Raw genomic sequence first — 12,965 nt, forward strand, 5'->3', positions numbered from 1 at the left:
CCTCTAATTACCGCAGTATTTCCAGGAGGAATCAATTACAGCAATATGGATGAATGGGATCCTAAAACTGAAAAATGTACTGGATTAAACATTAATGCAGTCATTGACTATTATCAATATATATATTTAATGGAGGGTGGGGCCTAGCAAAATACAGAATTGATGGGGTTTTAAATATCTAGAAAGACCAGAATCCTGGACACAGAGGCTTTAAAATAGTCCCAGCAACACAACGTACCAAAAATAAATTCATCCACCAGGCTATAATTATACTTTGTGTTTTGTTTTTATTGTAAAGCTTGGTGTAAGCATACAGCCAGGCAGGAAGCCAAGCCTCAAACTGTGCTCTATTGACTGCTGAGGTCCTGATTAGCACAGGGTGCTCCAAACAGAAACACTGGTTTGCCCAGACCAAGCCTAAAGATGATAAAACACAACCTCTTCTCCACATCAGGCAAGCTTTGGATGAGCATTGTCAAACAGCCATCTGAACTCAACAAGCTCCCCTTTCCTTAAAGCATTATACCCATTTTAACCTTATTTTTTAAGGAAAACAAGATTTTGCAACCATCTAGCCTGGCCAACAGGCTCAAAAGTTACTTGAGGAAAGACTGTTTCAGCAAAATTACAAAGACAATGTAATTTCTACAGCTTTTGTGACTGAGAGGCAGCTGGGATGAGCCCCAAATCCGCATCCACACTGTAACTGTGGGGCTGACCTCCACCCTTGCCAGTTTTTGTTCGGCTGCAGCTGGCTGGGCGCTCAGGACACCAATGCCTGTCACCCAAGAGCACACATAGCAGCCACGCATTTCTTCTCCAGATGTTCTTGTCATAGCTTCCAATGGTAGCTACTCATTTGCGTTACCCAGTTTCTGGACCTGTCTTGGTTTTTAGTGGTTCTGAGCCCTTGAAGCTTCAGCACTCAGCCACCAGAGCTGACAGGGCTCAAAACCTCTCCAAAACACATGTTCCTGCATGGGACACAAAAGCTTATTAACAAGAGGTTCATCAATGATTTGACAACTTGAGCCTTGTGTCTAGTCTAGTAGAGCACGAACCCGCCTGGCAGATTACCCTGTACATAGCGGCACCGTTTTGTCTCACCTACCTTTGAGGAGCTAACCAAAATGTCCAAGTTAGTCTTATACAAGGTCTGGCCTCCCTACCAAGCTGTGAGACAAGCATCTCTGAATCTGCCATCTCTCTCCAGTGACGGTGTCTGGGACCTACAATAACAACGTTCCACTTTAGACAACCCAACTTAGGTGCCTACGATTGAGGGGAGAAGCCAAGGCTCCATCATTCAGTGAAGAAACTCAACTGAACACAACAGATTCTTAGCCAAAGTCATTGCAAAGGTATTTTACACTGTCGGAAAGGATTTAGGGTTAACGGGACTTCAGTTCGAGAGCAAGTTTTCTGGGTTATACTTCCAAGTGTTTTGGATGTACAGAGCAAACTCCAAGTGGCTGTGCCTCTTGCCTCTGTCAGAGGAGAACATTACACAGCCAGCCATACTAGCCTGAGAAATCACTGAAACCACATTGTTGTAGCACGGTATTTGAATAAAGATGTCCAGAAACGCACACGTTCTGTAAAAAAGAAACCCCTGGGAGCTAGCAGGGCTCTTTCTGCTTGACTAGAATTGGAACAACATCGCAGCACCGTGGGACTGCAACAAAAATGCCACATTTCACATGAGAGTCACTTGATCTCTAGGAATCGCTGATCACATCAAAGCTAAAAATCACAACTCAGGTAGTGTCATTTTGTTTTCCTATTTCCCTGCCTGTGTCACCTCCACCACACGCAGTATTACTTCTCTTTTTTGCTATCCTCTCGCATACGGCTGTCAGCCGCAGTGCAATAATCCGTCACGCAGCACCTCACTGAGAGCTGGTGACTGCTAAGGCAATATTTACACTATGGTTTGCATTATAGTTTATAAAATTCTTTGGAGCTCTTCCAAAGGAGAAGCCCCACGTAAATTGAAGTTGTTATTGTCATCTCCAGGCTAAGTCTAGGTAAGAACTTGCTAGCGCTTACTGTGGAGACTGCAGATGTTTGAAATACTGATCAACGTGCAGCAGAGAGGCTGACTAACAAACTTCATTAACATTGCCCATAACACTTTTCTTCAGTGGCATACAATAAATCACTGATGAATATTCAAGGCATCCCTCTGAGGTTATCTACGTTTTACAGATGGCGGCAACCAAGAGACAGAAAGTTTAGAAGTGACTTGCCTATAAACACAAAACAGATGCAGAATTCAACTGTCTTGCCTTCAACGTACAAAATAAGTCTCTTCAGAAGAAACTGTGAATTATATAGATTGATTTGCAGTGAAATTAAGGAGACCGTCATTCCCCAAAATTACTAATAACTATTCCCCCTCCAAGTTTCTGCAGCACTGATTACTCACATTACAGTAACACCTTAAGACTGCAGAGAACCGCAGGTTCTCACTGTACAAAGTAGGGACTAACAGATAAAAGCCCTATCCCAAAGACCTTATGGATAATAAAATCCAATCTATACATAAAATACAGGAACAGTCAAAAAGAGATGAATGATTCAAAAACTGCATCAGAGAAGAACCAGGAATGGATCAACCTTCCAGAGTATCCGACGCAGACTTAACTAAATCCATTAACTAAGCATCGCCGAACATTGCCCAGGAGATATTTTTAAAGCCTTCTCCTGCATCTCCAAGAACTGATGTCATCAAGCAAAATGAGGAATATTGTGAAAAACGTGTTAACGAGATGGAAAGAATTTTTATGTAGTTTCACACATTTTCCAGCAAGGAGTTTGACATTTAAGCGAGATGGCCTGGTTACTAACGGCTACTCTATGAATTGATGCAACATGCTCACCGCCGCAATGACTGACAGCTGCAGTAAACAAACAATAATTCATGCCAGGTTCTTCCTCCCTGTGGCGACAGCTTTTGTAGAACTGCAGAACTTAATGAGACATTTTATTTAATATTTATTTCCACAATCAGCCTCCTTTATTCTAACAGAATTAGCCTCAGCCCACAATGAATGTTTTCCTTGGTTATTTCATTGTGCAAGTCAATACTCAATTTATTTTGAATTTTTTCAGTTCTGAATTTCTAACTAGGGGAACTTCTTTCAAAGATGCTTGTATTATTGTTATTAAATACCAGCTAACCACCTGCATGGCTGCAAAGTGAATCAGCCTGGGGATGCTGTCCCACAAAAGTTAACCTAGCAAAAAAGATTAATTTTGAGATTGGCTTTAACCAAGCAGCTTCCCAATCCAGAGCCACAACAGATTAGAAACAACACGGATATAAATAGGATGGCCATTGACAAAAGACTGAAGGTTTCTGATGAGTAAGGTGAAGTTACTTATGATGGAAGGGCAAATGCCGCTGGCCATGCAGCACCTTGAGAAGAAGCTTTAAAAATTCCCCTGTACCACATTCACATCTGCAGTAGAAAGTCCAGGAGTGGTCCATAATAACCATGTATAATGGCACAGGACAGGGGAATCTCAAGCATCTCCAGCACAGGGATGTCCAATGGCTATGCCTTTGAAGACACTTTTGTCAGTTCTTCCCGGTGACATATAGGGACCAACTCCCTGCACAGCTACATGCAAGTGCACCAAGACGCAGTTTTCCTGCAGAACTGTGACGAGAGAACTGCTACTTAAAAAAAGGAAAGAGAGATTTCCTAGTAGAGGGAGACACTCCACATTAACAAAAGTAGTTTCCAAGGTTTACAAATGTAATAGAAATACCTAGAAGCACCTCAGGATCACAATACGGATGTATTTATGGTTTTTTCCAGTTGTGGTGGGAGGCAAAAGAGACTTCAGAATTTGGGGTTAGCAACTGCAAAAAATACAGGTTGTTTCTGCATCGAACATACACCACATCCCTGCAAGAGACGGCCAGGGCATGCCAATGGCCAACAGCAGGTCGCAACATGAGAGGAGACCCCAAAGCACTTTCCAGCCAAGTTGCACGCTCACACCTCCCTCTCCTAAATAGGTCGAGCAGAAATCCATTAACCCGGGGTTAAGAGCTCAACTTTAGACTTCCCGTTTGCCTGCTGAAGTTAAAGAGTTAACAGAAACCTGGGTTTATTTGGGGGTTTTCTATGTGCGCACACACACCTCCATCTATCTATCTGAGCAAAACACTACTACCATATTTTAAAAATGTGAATACTGCTGGCTTGAAGAAAATGGGCACAGTTCCCTTTTTAGAAGGAACAAATTGTTCAGAACAAGGACAAATGCAATAAAGAAATCAGGCACCGACTTCGCTTCTGCTGTTTCAAGCTTCTGGTACATGCAGCTCAGATACAGTTTCTGCATGATTTTTTGGTTTTTTTCCCATAGACCCAACATTGTTCAAGAATCCCCTTAACTACCTAATGCTTTCAAGAGCAAATATTTACAGTGGGGATTTTTATATTATCAGATACTTGAGAAATTAAAGGGTGCCACGATCTTCTGTTGCCTACAGACAGGAGACAGCTATTGCCTGCAGGGCCAGAGTAATTGCAACAGTGCAGATACTCACTTGAGTGTATTTTAGATAGAAAACATGGAATTAGCTGGAAACTGTGTTAAAACGACCCCTTTAGAGCAAAAGCACTTTTCTGTAGTTATGCCACAGAAACAGGGATTACAGAGGAGAGGAACAGAGCCCAAACCCATCATCACTCAGGTTGAGCTTGTAGCTACATCTCCAGTCAACCAGACCAGGGAACCTAATGCTGCAACCAGCCATCCCGGGGTCCTCGGCAGTCCAGAGACATACGGAAATCCCAAACCTGCCCTTACGCTCTTGTGAAAGCTACAGATTACTCCAGTCTTCACTGGGGTTTTAATTAAATTCATTACCACTGGTTTATCTGAGTTAATACCTTTTCTCCACAGGACATGCTGTACTGTGAACTTCAGGGTAGATGCCAAGAATAAAAAAGGCTAACGTTATTTCTCTTAAATCTTTTTCCCCAATACACAAAAATGAACTGATAGCCCCACAGCAATTTCAGGCTACCTGATTCTCACCTCCAAAGATTACTCATCTCGGAATGGAATAATCTGATGTCTCCAGAGGACTAACAGGAAAGCTTTTTCAACCCTACATTTATTTTTCAGGTATTTGAGTAAATAGCTATAAAGCAAAAACAACAACAAAAAAGATTATTTTTTCAAGTGGCAGTCATCTCCTCTCTCAGTTAATCAAGTTCAGTAGCCTTTATAATAAAGCTTGAATCTCCATTGTTGGAGAAGATGGAATTTAAGACTCCCTTCTGCCATCAGAAAGCAACAGGAAAATAAGACCACACAGCATGGAGACCCCTTAGGGGATTTCTTGACGTTACTAGCAAGAATTCAAGTTGTCCAAGAACTAAATTTATATACAAGTTTGTCTTACTATGTTTTTAAGAAAGGATGTTATTTTAAGTAAATATTCCCATGCTGCAGCCACAACTGTCATGAAAACACCATGCGTTAGACCCTGAAAGCATAAGAAATGGCACCATGGAGAACTTCTCACTAATTAGACATGAAGCTGGCTTCGTTTAAAAACTTGTTAGATAAAAAGCCTTGACTGATCTATTTTCCATTCCTCTGAGTTCAGGCAATGAAATTTAAATCACAGAGAAGTGCTAATGATTATTTTTCAAGTCAGCTTTTCATTACCGAAAGCATTCTTTGCAACATAGCAAACCCAAAATCTCTTTTCTAATCCTGGCAATCTCTTTCATTTGTTCTTTGATCGCCCGTAAATCTGAACACTGGTGTTCACCTCTCAACCCAAGGTGTTGATCTACACCCTGAACATGGATCTGGGATTTTTCTGGAGCGCAGATTCTTCTGGATCTCCCTCCCACCACTTTTGTATCTATGGATGGATGGGTATTCGGAGCAAAAGAGCAGCCGTTGGAAAGACAGGAGGGCTTGACAAGCTCCTGTGCCTTCGGTTTCACCCAGTGCAGGGCAGAGCTTAGGTGGGCTGATCTACTAATCAGACACACGTTCTTTCTAGCCAACACCTTTAGTAACCTGTTCCCTACTGGCGTCACGTCTTCTTCAGATGAGTCTCCATTTATGCCCATTCACAGCATTCCCCGGATTCGTTTGCAGCTGGGGAGTACCCAAGCCCCCAAAGGTTATTGCTGAAGATCAGTAGGTAGAAGAAAAGCGGTGGGGGAAGGGGAGGTGGGGTGGCTGCACCGGAGCAAGGAGAGGCTTAGGCAGATGGAAAACAGGCATGGAGAAAGCAGATGGGAACAAGCACGTCAGGAGTTCCCCTCCAGCTGGTACTGTCTCAGCAGTGACGCCCCAGGTGAACCATCCCATACAACCCTGTACGGCTTTGTTGGAAGGCAACAAGGCTGGTGAAAGGGCTGGAAGCCATGTCCTACAAGGAGCGGCTGAGGACTTGGGTTTGTCTGGAGAAGAGGAGGCTGAGGGGTGAGCTCCTTGCTCTCTGTAGCTCCCTGAGGAGGGGACGTGGAGAGGGAGGTGCTGAGCTCTTCTCCCTGGGATCCAGTGACAGGACACATGGGAACGGCTCAAAGCTGCACCAGGGGAGGTTTAGACTGGACACCAGGAAGCATTTCATTACCGAGAGGGTGGTCAAACCCTGGAACAGGCTTCCTAGAGAGGTGGTCCATGCCCCAAGCCTGTCAGTGTTTAAGAGGCATTTGGACAATGCCCTTAACAACATTCTTTGACTTTGGTCAGCCCTGAAGTGGTCAGGCAGTTGGGCTAGATGATCCTTGTAGGGCCCTTCCAACTGAAATAGTCTATTCTAACCACTTGATTACTCTGGAAAGGGATCCCATATTTCCACAGCAAGGTAAGGGAGCTCCTGCTGAAGCAATAAAAGCTCCTTTTTTCGGATGTGAGGGGCTTGATCCAAACCACTCTGGAACGCACATGCAACTGATTGCTACTGCAGGATACGAGCGTTTTGTATGCAGTCAGATTCATTTTCTTCACTGTTCCAAACAAACCGGCATCAAGGTTCAGCACCAGCTTATGGGACGGTAGTTCCATAGCGATTCCCTTTTGCAAATAGGCTGGATTTAATTTATATCAAGAAATACTCCCACTTTAAATGCACACATACTGCTCTTTGAGTAACTGACTTTTTGCTTAATCGAAAAAGCAGATTTTAGTTTCTCGTAACTTCATTACAGCCAAGCAGCAGCACAGTGCAGCAGTGCAGGGGCCCTGCATTAAGTTCCTCTCTCTGCAGAAAGCATCTTTAGCAGGACAGTTACCCAAACACTGCTTGACTTCTGTACACTTTGGCATTTCCAACACCTTTTTTTTTTTCCCCTCCCTTTTTAAATTCACCCTGCAGGATACAGCCTTTTGAGAAACCATGTGCAAGCTCATCTTTTTTCATGCCAGCACAGCCTTTCCTCCCTTTTCTCTTCTCCCTCTTCCCTTTCCCATTACGCTTTTCAAGGTCTGAAAGAAAACGTTATTCAGATACTCAAAGGTTACAGTTAACTTTTAGTTCAGCAGTACCTAAAAGAAAGCATTTCTGCTAAAGGGAAAGAAAATAAACAGGGTATCCTGTGATCTTTAAAAGGACAGTAGCAGATTTCCCTGAGGCACTCTCTATATTGAGCAAAGCAAGACCTTACAGAAGGTTTTCTCCTCTGTACAAGTTTTCCTGAATCATCTCAGGAAACCAATAGCTAGGTTAAAGAGGTGGTTTAAATTTTGCCTTAAGTATATCACAGAAGAGCACACTCCTGCATAGAGAGAAGTGCCGTGTAGTGAGAGCAGTAACTCCCCGAGAGGCGAGACGACAAAAAGCAATTCAGTCTCAAGCTGTTTGCAACCTAAATATCTATCCCCAGCCCAATGCAACAAAGCTCTCTAATGATTTTTATCTACGCAGGGTGAAATCAAATGACATAATAACACAAATCTCACTAATTTCTTATTCAGGGCCAATGTTTAATAGCACAGATTAGTTATGAAACCGCTGTAACAGTGACAGACTTTAATGTGGTCTTGACTGTTTAAATACTGACAATGATTTTAAGGGACAAGTTCATCCCTGTTCTGCCCTAATTAATCGTATTAGCAAACGTATTAGCACCTGAGGAGTATCTGACTCAAACACACACACACACACACCCCAGTTTAAATTCATGATTTAAGCACAGGCTGACCAAGAGGCACCAGGATTATGTGACAAACATGACAGATCAGTTGTTTCACATTGTAAGAGAGACATTAAAAATAAAATGATAATTTAGCTAGTTATTGACAGAATCACTGGGGGGGGCAGGTAGCTCAATGGCTTGCTGCAAAATGATATTACGGAAACTGGAGAGTCAATCAAAACATTGCCTTAGGTCATCTCACCACCTCCAGCCAAAGCAGGGCTGTTGCTGAGCATCTCTGCCCCAAGGGTTAATGGTTTTGGTGTCAGAAAACCATCTGTAATACAGAAGATGATTTTATTGTCTCCTAAATCTCCTGCTTTGAAGTCTTGCAGGCATTCATGTGAGCTACCTGGTTTAAACAGCCTCATCACTGCGAGGCATGCCCACTCTGTGCCACCTTCTGCACCCCTGCCATGCCAGCCACACCATTGCACTGACTCTCTCGAACTTTTGCATTGCCCGGGTGGTTATTTGGCAATACACATGAACTCGTTCTGGCACATACCCCTGCTCCTCTTTCTGTACTTGCCAAGAGCAAGGCTTGCACTCAAACTGTTGGTCCTGCCCCCCCCCAAAAAAGGCAATATGCCTTAAAATTAGAAAAGGAATTTACCTAATTATAATTCCTTGTTTGGCTATATTTTATGTAAAAATAAGAAAATGCCAACACCACCATACCCCACCCACAAAAAAAAAACAGCTGCGGACGCATTTGCCAGGGACACGCCACAAAACTTGGAGCAAGTGCCTCAATTTGCCGAATGGTGGATGCCAACTTGGCTATCACAGGGAGGACCAAACAAGGGCAGCTCCAGAGCTAAAACCACGAGCTCTACAGCTTGCATTAGAGAGCCACAACACTCCAGCTCAGGCTGCGAGCAACATCTACCACCTGCAGCTGCGCCTGGGAAGAATGGGGAGCGCACAGCATAGATCTGCTAACAGAGGAAAGCAACAAACGGAGGTTCAATTTGCTCGCAGACACCTTTCTCCCACTCCCCAGTTCTCACCTTCCCTCCCCCTGCCTGTTTGGGAAGTGACTGCTCAGTTCTTCCCTGAAGAGCCTCCTTCATCCATCCACCTCTCCCTTCAGAAACTCCAGTTGCCTCACCAGACCCCAACTCCAGGCTACAAAAATCACTGTCCTCTCTCATAGCTCAGCTCTGGGGCAGAGAAGAAAGTAAATCTTAAGAGGCAGCAAGTTCTGTCCCAGCTCTGGCTCTTCCCAGTTCCCCTCATCTCGCCAGTCTTTGGGTCGCCCCATACGTAAGGTCGGGAGAGACCCAAACATCCCAGGACAGCTCGAACCTCTTTCTGCAACACTTCTGGGATGGGCAATTTAATACAGAGCAGGGCACACAGGTGATGCTGATAAAGCCAATTTGCAAAGATACGATTTCAGGCTTTACAAAGAAGCCAATCAATGGCACCACACCCAATTTGATTGAGAACAGGACTAAAATACAAGAAAACTGTACAGAGTATGACCACAAGAGCATCCAGCCCCGAATCCCCTTTCCAAAACTGGACACTAGTAAGAAATTGGGGGAAAAGTAAAAGACCAGAGGAAATACTTAGTGCTGCCTTCCTGGGATATTCTCTCTGCTTCCAGCAGTTGGCACGTCGGGGGCTTCTGGATTCACAGTAAATGCATACATTACATTTAGGTCTTTGCAAGATCAGGACCCAAATTACTCAAGAGGAAGGGCCCCTTAGCTCACCTGTGCTTTTTCACAGCAATTACTCATCTATTGAGTGATTTACAGCTTTTGGTCCATTTTTATGTGTCTATATTTCTGTTCCTGCAAGGCAAAATTTCATCATCTTAATAATGTGGATTTCCGATCTACATTTTTAATCCATTTCTGGCTGTAGTGTAACACAGCTTGAAAATGCTAGCATGCAAGACAACATTGTCACAGCTCTTTCTAAATTCAATAAATCTAATAATTTGGAAAAATAATAAAACAAGCGTAAATACCAATACATACTTGTGAAGATATATATACATATAAAGATGAGAGCAGAATCAAAAAGAGGGACATCATCACAAAAATTCCATTACTTAAATATAAAATACCTGGCCAGGGATTCCCTGCTTGTTCTCCCCAACTTCTGTATCAATATTTCCCAGAACAATTCCCAGGCTACACTTTCAAATTATCACTGCATTTCCAGTGCCTTCTCTCCACAGCTAACAAAACCACTGCTATAAAACTTCTCCTTTTACAGCCAAGATGGGAAACTCTCTATTAGATTACCCGTTCCCTCCCTCGTAAAATAAAGAGAAAAATGCCATTCCAGGAAATAAAAATGTTAAAAAAAGACCAACCAAACAAAGGCAACTCCTGCACACACTGTTGTTCTTCCCCTTCGAGTCAGTAACAAAGAGGAAGGAAGGAAGGGAAAAACACAGATAAAATAAATGCAAGGAGCTGGTGTGGATGCAGCATGTTTATCCCGCTTGAAGAGGGGAGGCTGTAAAACGCCGTGCATTGCATACGGACACCCCATCCACTGCCTGGGTGTTTACAAACACTTTGATCAAACCAAACAGGGAGTTTCATTGTCCCCACTGCACTCATGTCACCCGTCCCCCAGCGCTGCGATTCCAGGGAGGCTCTGCCAGAGGACACACAGTGCCAGTTACACAAGAGAAGCGCAGAACCAAATATGCAGCAGAGGGAAAAGAGAAAAAAAAATAAAAAATACCAGTTCAGCTGCACACTCTCTTCCTGCTCTCAGAACAGCCTCCAAGTGGGGCTTTGGAGTGGATTAACTTTAAAGGGCACCGAAAGATGCTGACAGATTTGAGGCGAGCAGGACCCCGCTGCGTGCACGCATTTCACTGCCACCAGCACAAAATTAGATGTCTGGGGTCCAGGAGCAATTGCAGCGATAGTGTAGTTATGGAAGGGGAAAAACATCCTGATGTTATGCAGCAAGGAAAAAAAAAATCTAGTATCTTGCACTAGTATCGTGGGACTGCTCAAGCAAAGATCTGAACAGCAGCTCGCAAAGAGCAAGGAACAGGGAAACAAATAAAAAAGGCACACTAAAATGAAGCTCTGACGGACCACAAAGTTTTTACAAAGTTTAAAATACACACACTTCTTGTATTTACAATAAAAAGGAAAAAGACCAGAGCGATAGTTTGGAAGTTGAAAGAAACCATCAGGCTGTCCAACCGACAATTTTTAAGACGCATACTCATGATGTGACTTGGAAAAGAAACCCAGACCAACTGCCCACAGCCAGAATCGAGAGCAAGTTTGTTTCAAATCTCCCCCATTTCCCTGAAAGAGGGGAGAAATGGGGGTGTCAAAACGCAGAAGCCGCACAACATAGCGCCCCAAAACCCATCCTAAAACAGACCTCGCTTATTCGACTCTTTAAAAGACTATATATTTTTTTTTTTTTCCCCCGCAACCCCGGGTCTCAGCAACACTTAACGACAACAATTAAAAATCCATCTTCTTCCCCGGTTTTATACAGTGGGAAAGACAAACGGGACAAGGCTCCCCGCTCCCGGGGGTGTCCACGGTTCAGGATCTCGCTATTCCGGGGTTACCGGAGCATCCCGAAGTTGCGGGAGCTGCCCGGAGGCTGCGGGACGCACCTGCCCGCCGGGCCCTAAGGGTGGGGAGTGGTCCCTCATCTCCGCGGTTTTTCTCCGATTTAGGGGGTTTGGGGTGGGTTTTTATCCCCTCCTTTTCCAGCAACGCCAGGGAAAGGCGGCTCAGCCCCGCTCGGCAGCGCTTCTGCCCGCTGGGGAACGCAGAGTGCGGGGAAGCGCACCGGGAGGTGGGGGAGGTTGGGGGTTTTTTTTTGGGGGGAGGGGGCAGGAAAAGAAAAACACCCACAAAAAAGGAGCGCAGAACTCACCTGGTTTGGGATTTTTCCTCCCTCTCCACGACCATAAAACGGAGGCGGGAGCCAGGAACCGGTCACCGGCGATGGGAGAAGGCTGGTAGCCCCCGGGCCACCCCACGGTGGGGGATAACGGGGCCGGGTGCTGTGCAGCCCCCACGCACCCAGGGATAGGTGCTGAGCCGCCCACGGCCCGGTACAGCCCCCGCCCCCCCCCCCCGGGAATGGGTGCAAGGCAGCCCGCTCCCCCGGGATAGGCGCTGGCCGCCCACCCGGTGCGGGGCAGCTCCCCGGGATGGCTACAGCGGGGTCGAGCGCAAGGCAGCCCCACTCGGGGATGGGTGCTGAGCCTCCCCGTGCAGCTCAGCCCCCCGGGATGGGTGCTGAGCCACCCTCGGGCCGGGACAGCCCCCCACCCACCCCCTCCGGGATGGAGTGCAGCGGGGCTCGGTGCAAGGCAACCCGCTACGGGGGCCCCGGTGCAAGGCAGCCCCCCTCCCCTGGGCTAGTGCAGGAGCAGGGCCGCCCCGGGCCGGTGCTAGGGGGCCGGTGCTAGGGGGCCGGAGCGGGCCCCCCCCCCCGCCGTGGCCGGCAGCGGCAGCGGGAGGCGGCACCGGCGGAGCACAATGAACGGCGGCGCGCCCCCGCGGCCGCCCGCTGGGCAATGACATCACCCCTCTCGCCCGCCGGGGCGGGGCCGGCGGCCGCGCCGCCGGTTTCTGATTGGCCGGCGCCCGCCGGCAGCGGGGGCTTCTGGGGTTTGTAGTTTTCCGAGTGCGGTCGGCGCGCTGCAGAGGGGTTGGGCGAGGACTCGGTTTCCCGGCAGGCGCCGCGCTGCGCGGCCGCGGTGGGGAGAGGGAGGGGGGTGGGAGGAGGAGGAGGAGGAGGAGGAGGAGGTGG

General features: G+C 46.3%; 1 protein-coding gene across 1 annotated transcript in view; it reads right to left on the bottom strand.

The window, feature by feature from the left end:
- The window catches only part of RAB30 (RAB30, member RAS oncogene family), a 51,122-nt gene extending 38,414 nt beyond the window's left edge, over positions 1–12,708 (bottom strand). Inside the window, exon 1 of the mRNA XM_049823494.1 lies at positions 12,081–12,708. The gene's annotated coding sequence lies outside the window, so the exon portion shown is untranslated. The remainder of the gene's footprint in view (positions 1–12,080) is intronic.
- Between the last annotated feature and the right edge of the window lie 257 nt (positions 12,709–12,965).

The sequence above is a fragment of the Accipiter gentilis genome, chromosome 19 (genome assembly GCF_929443795.1).
Source record: "Accipiter gentilis chromosome 19, bAccGen1.1, whole genome shotgun sequence".
Lineage (NCBI taxonomy): Eukaryota > Metazoa > Chordata > Aves > Accipitriformes > Accipitridae > Astur > Astur gentilis.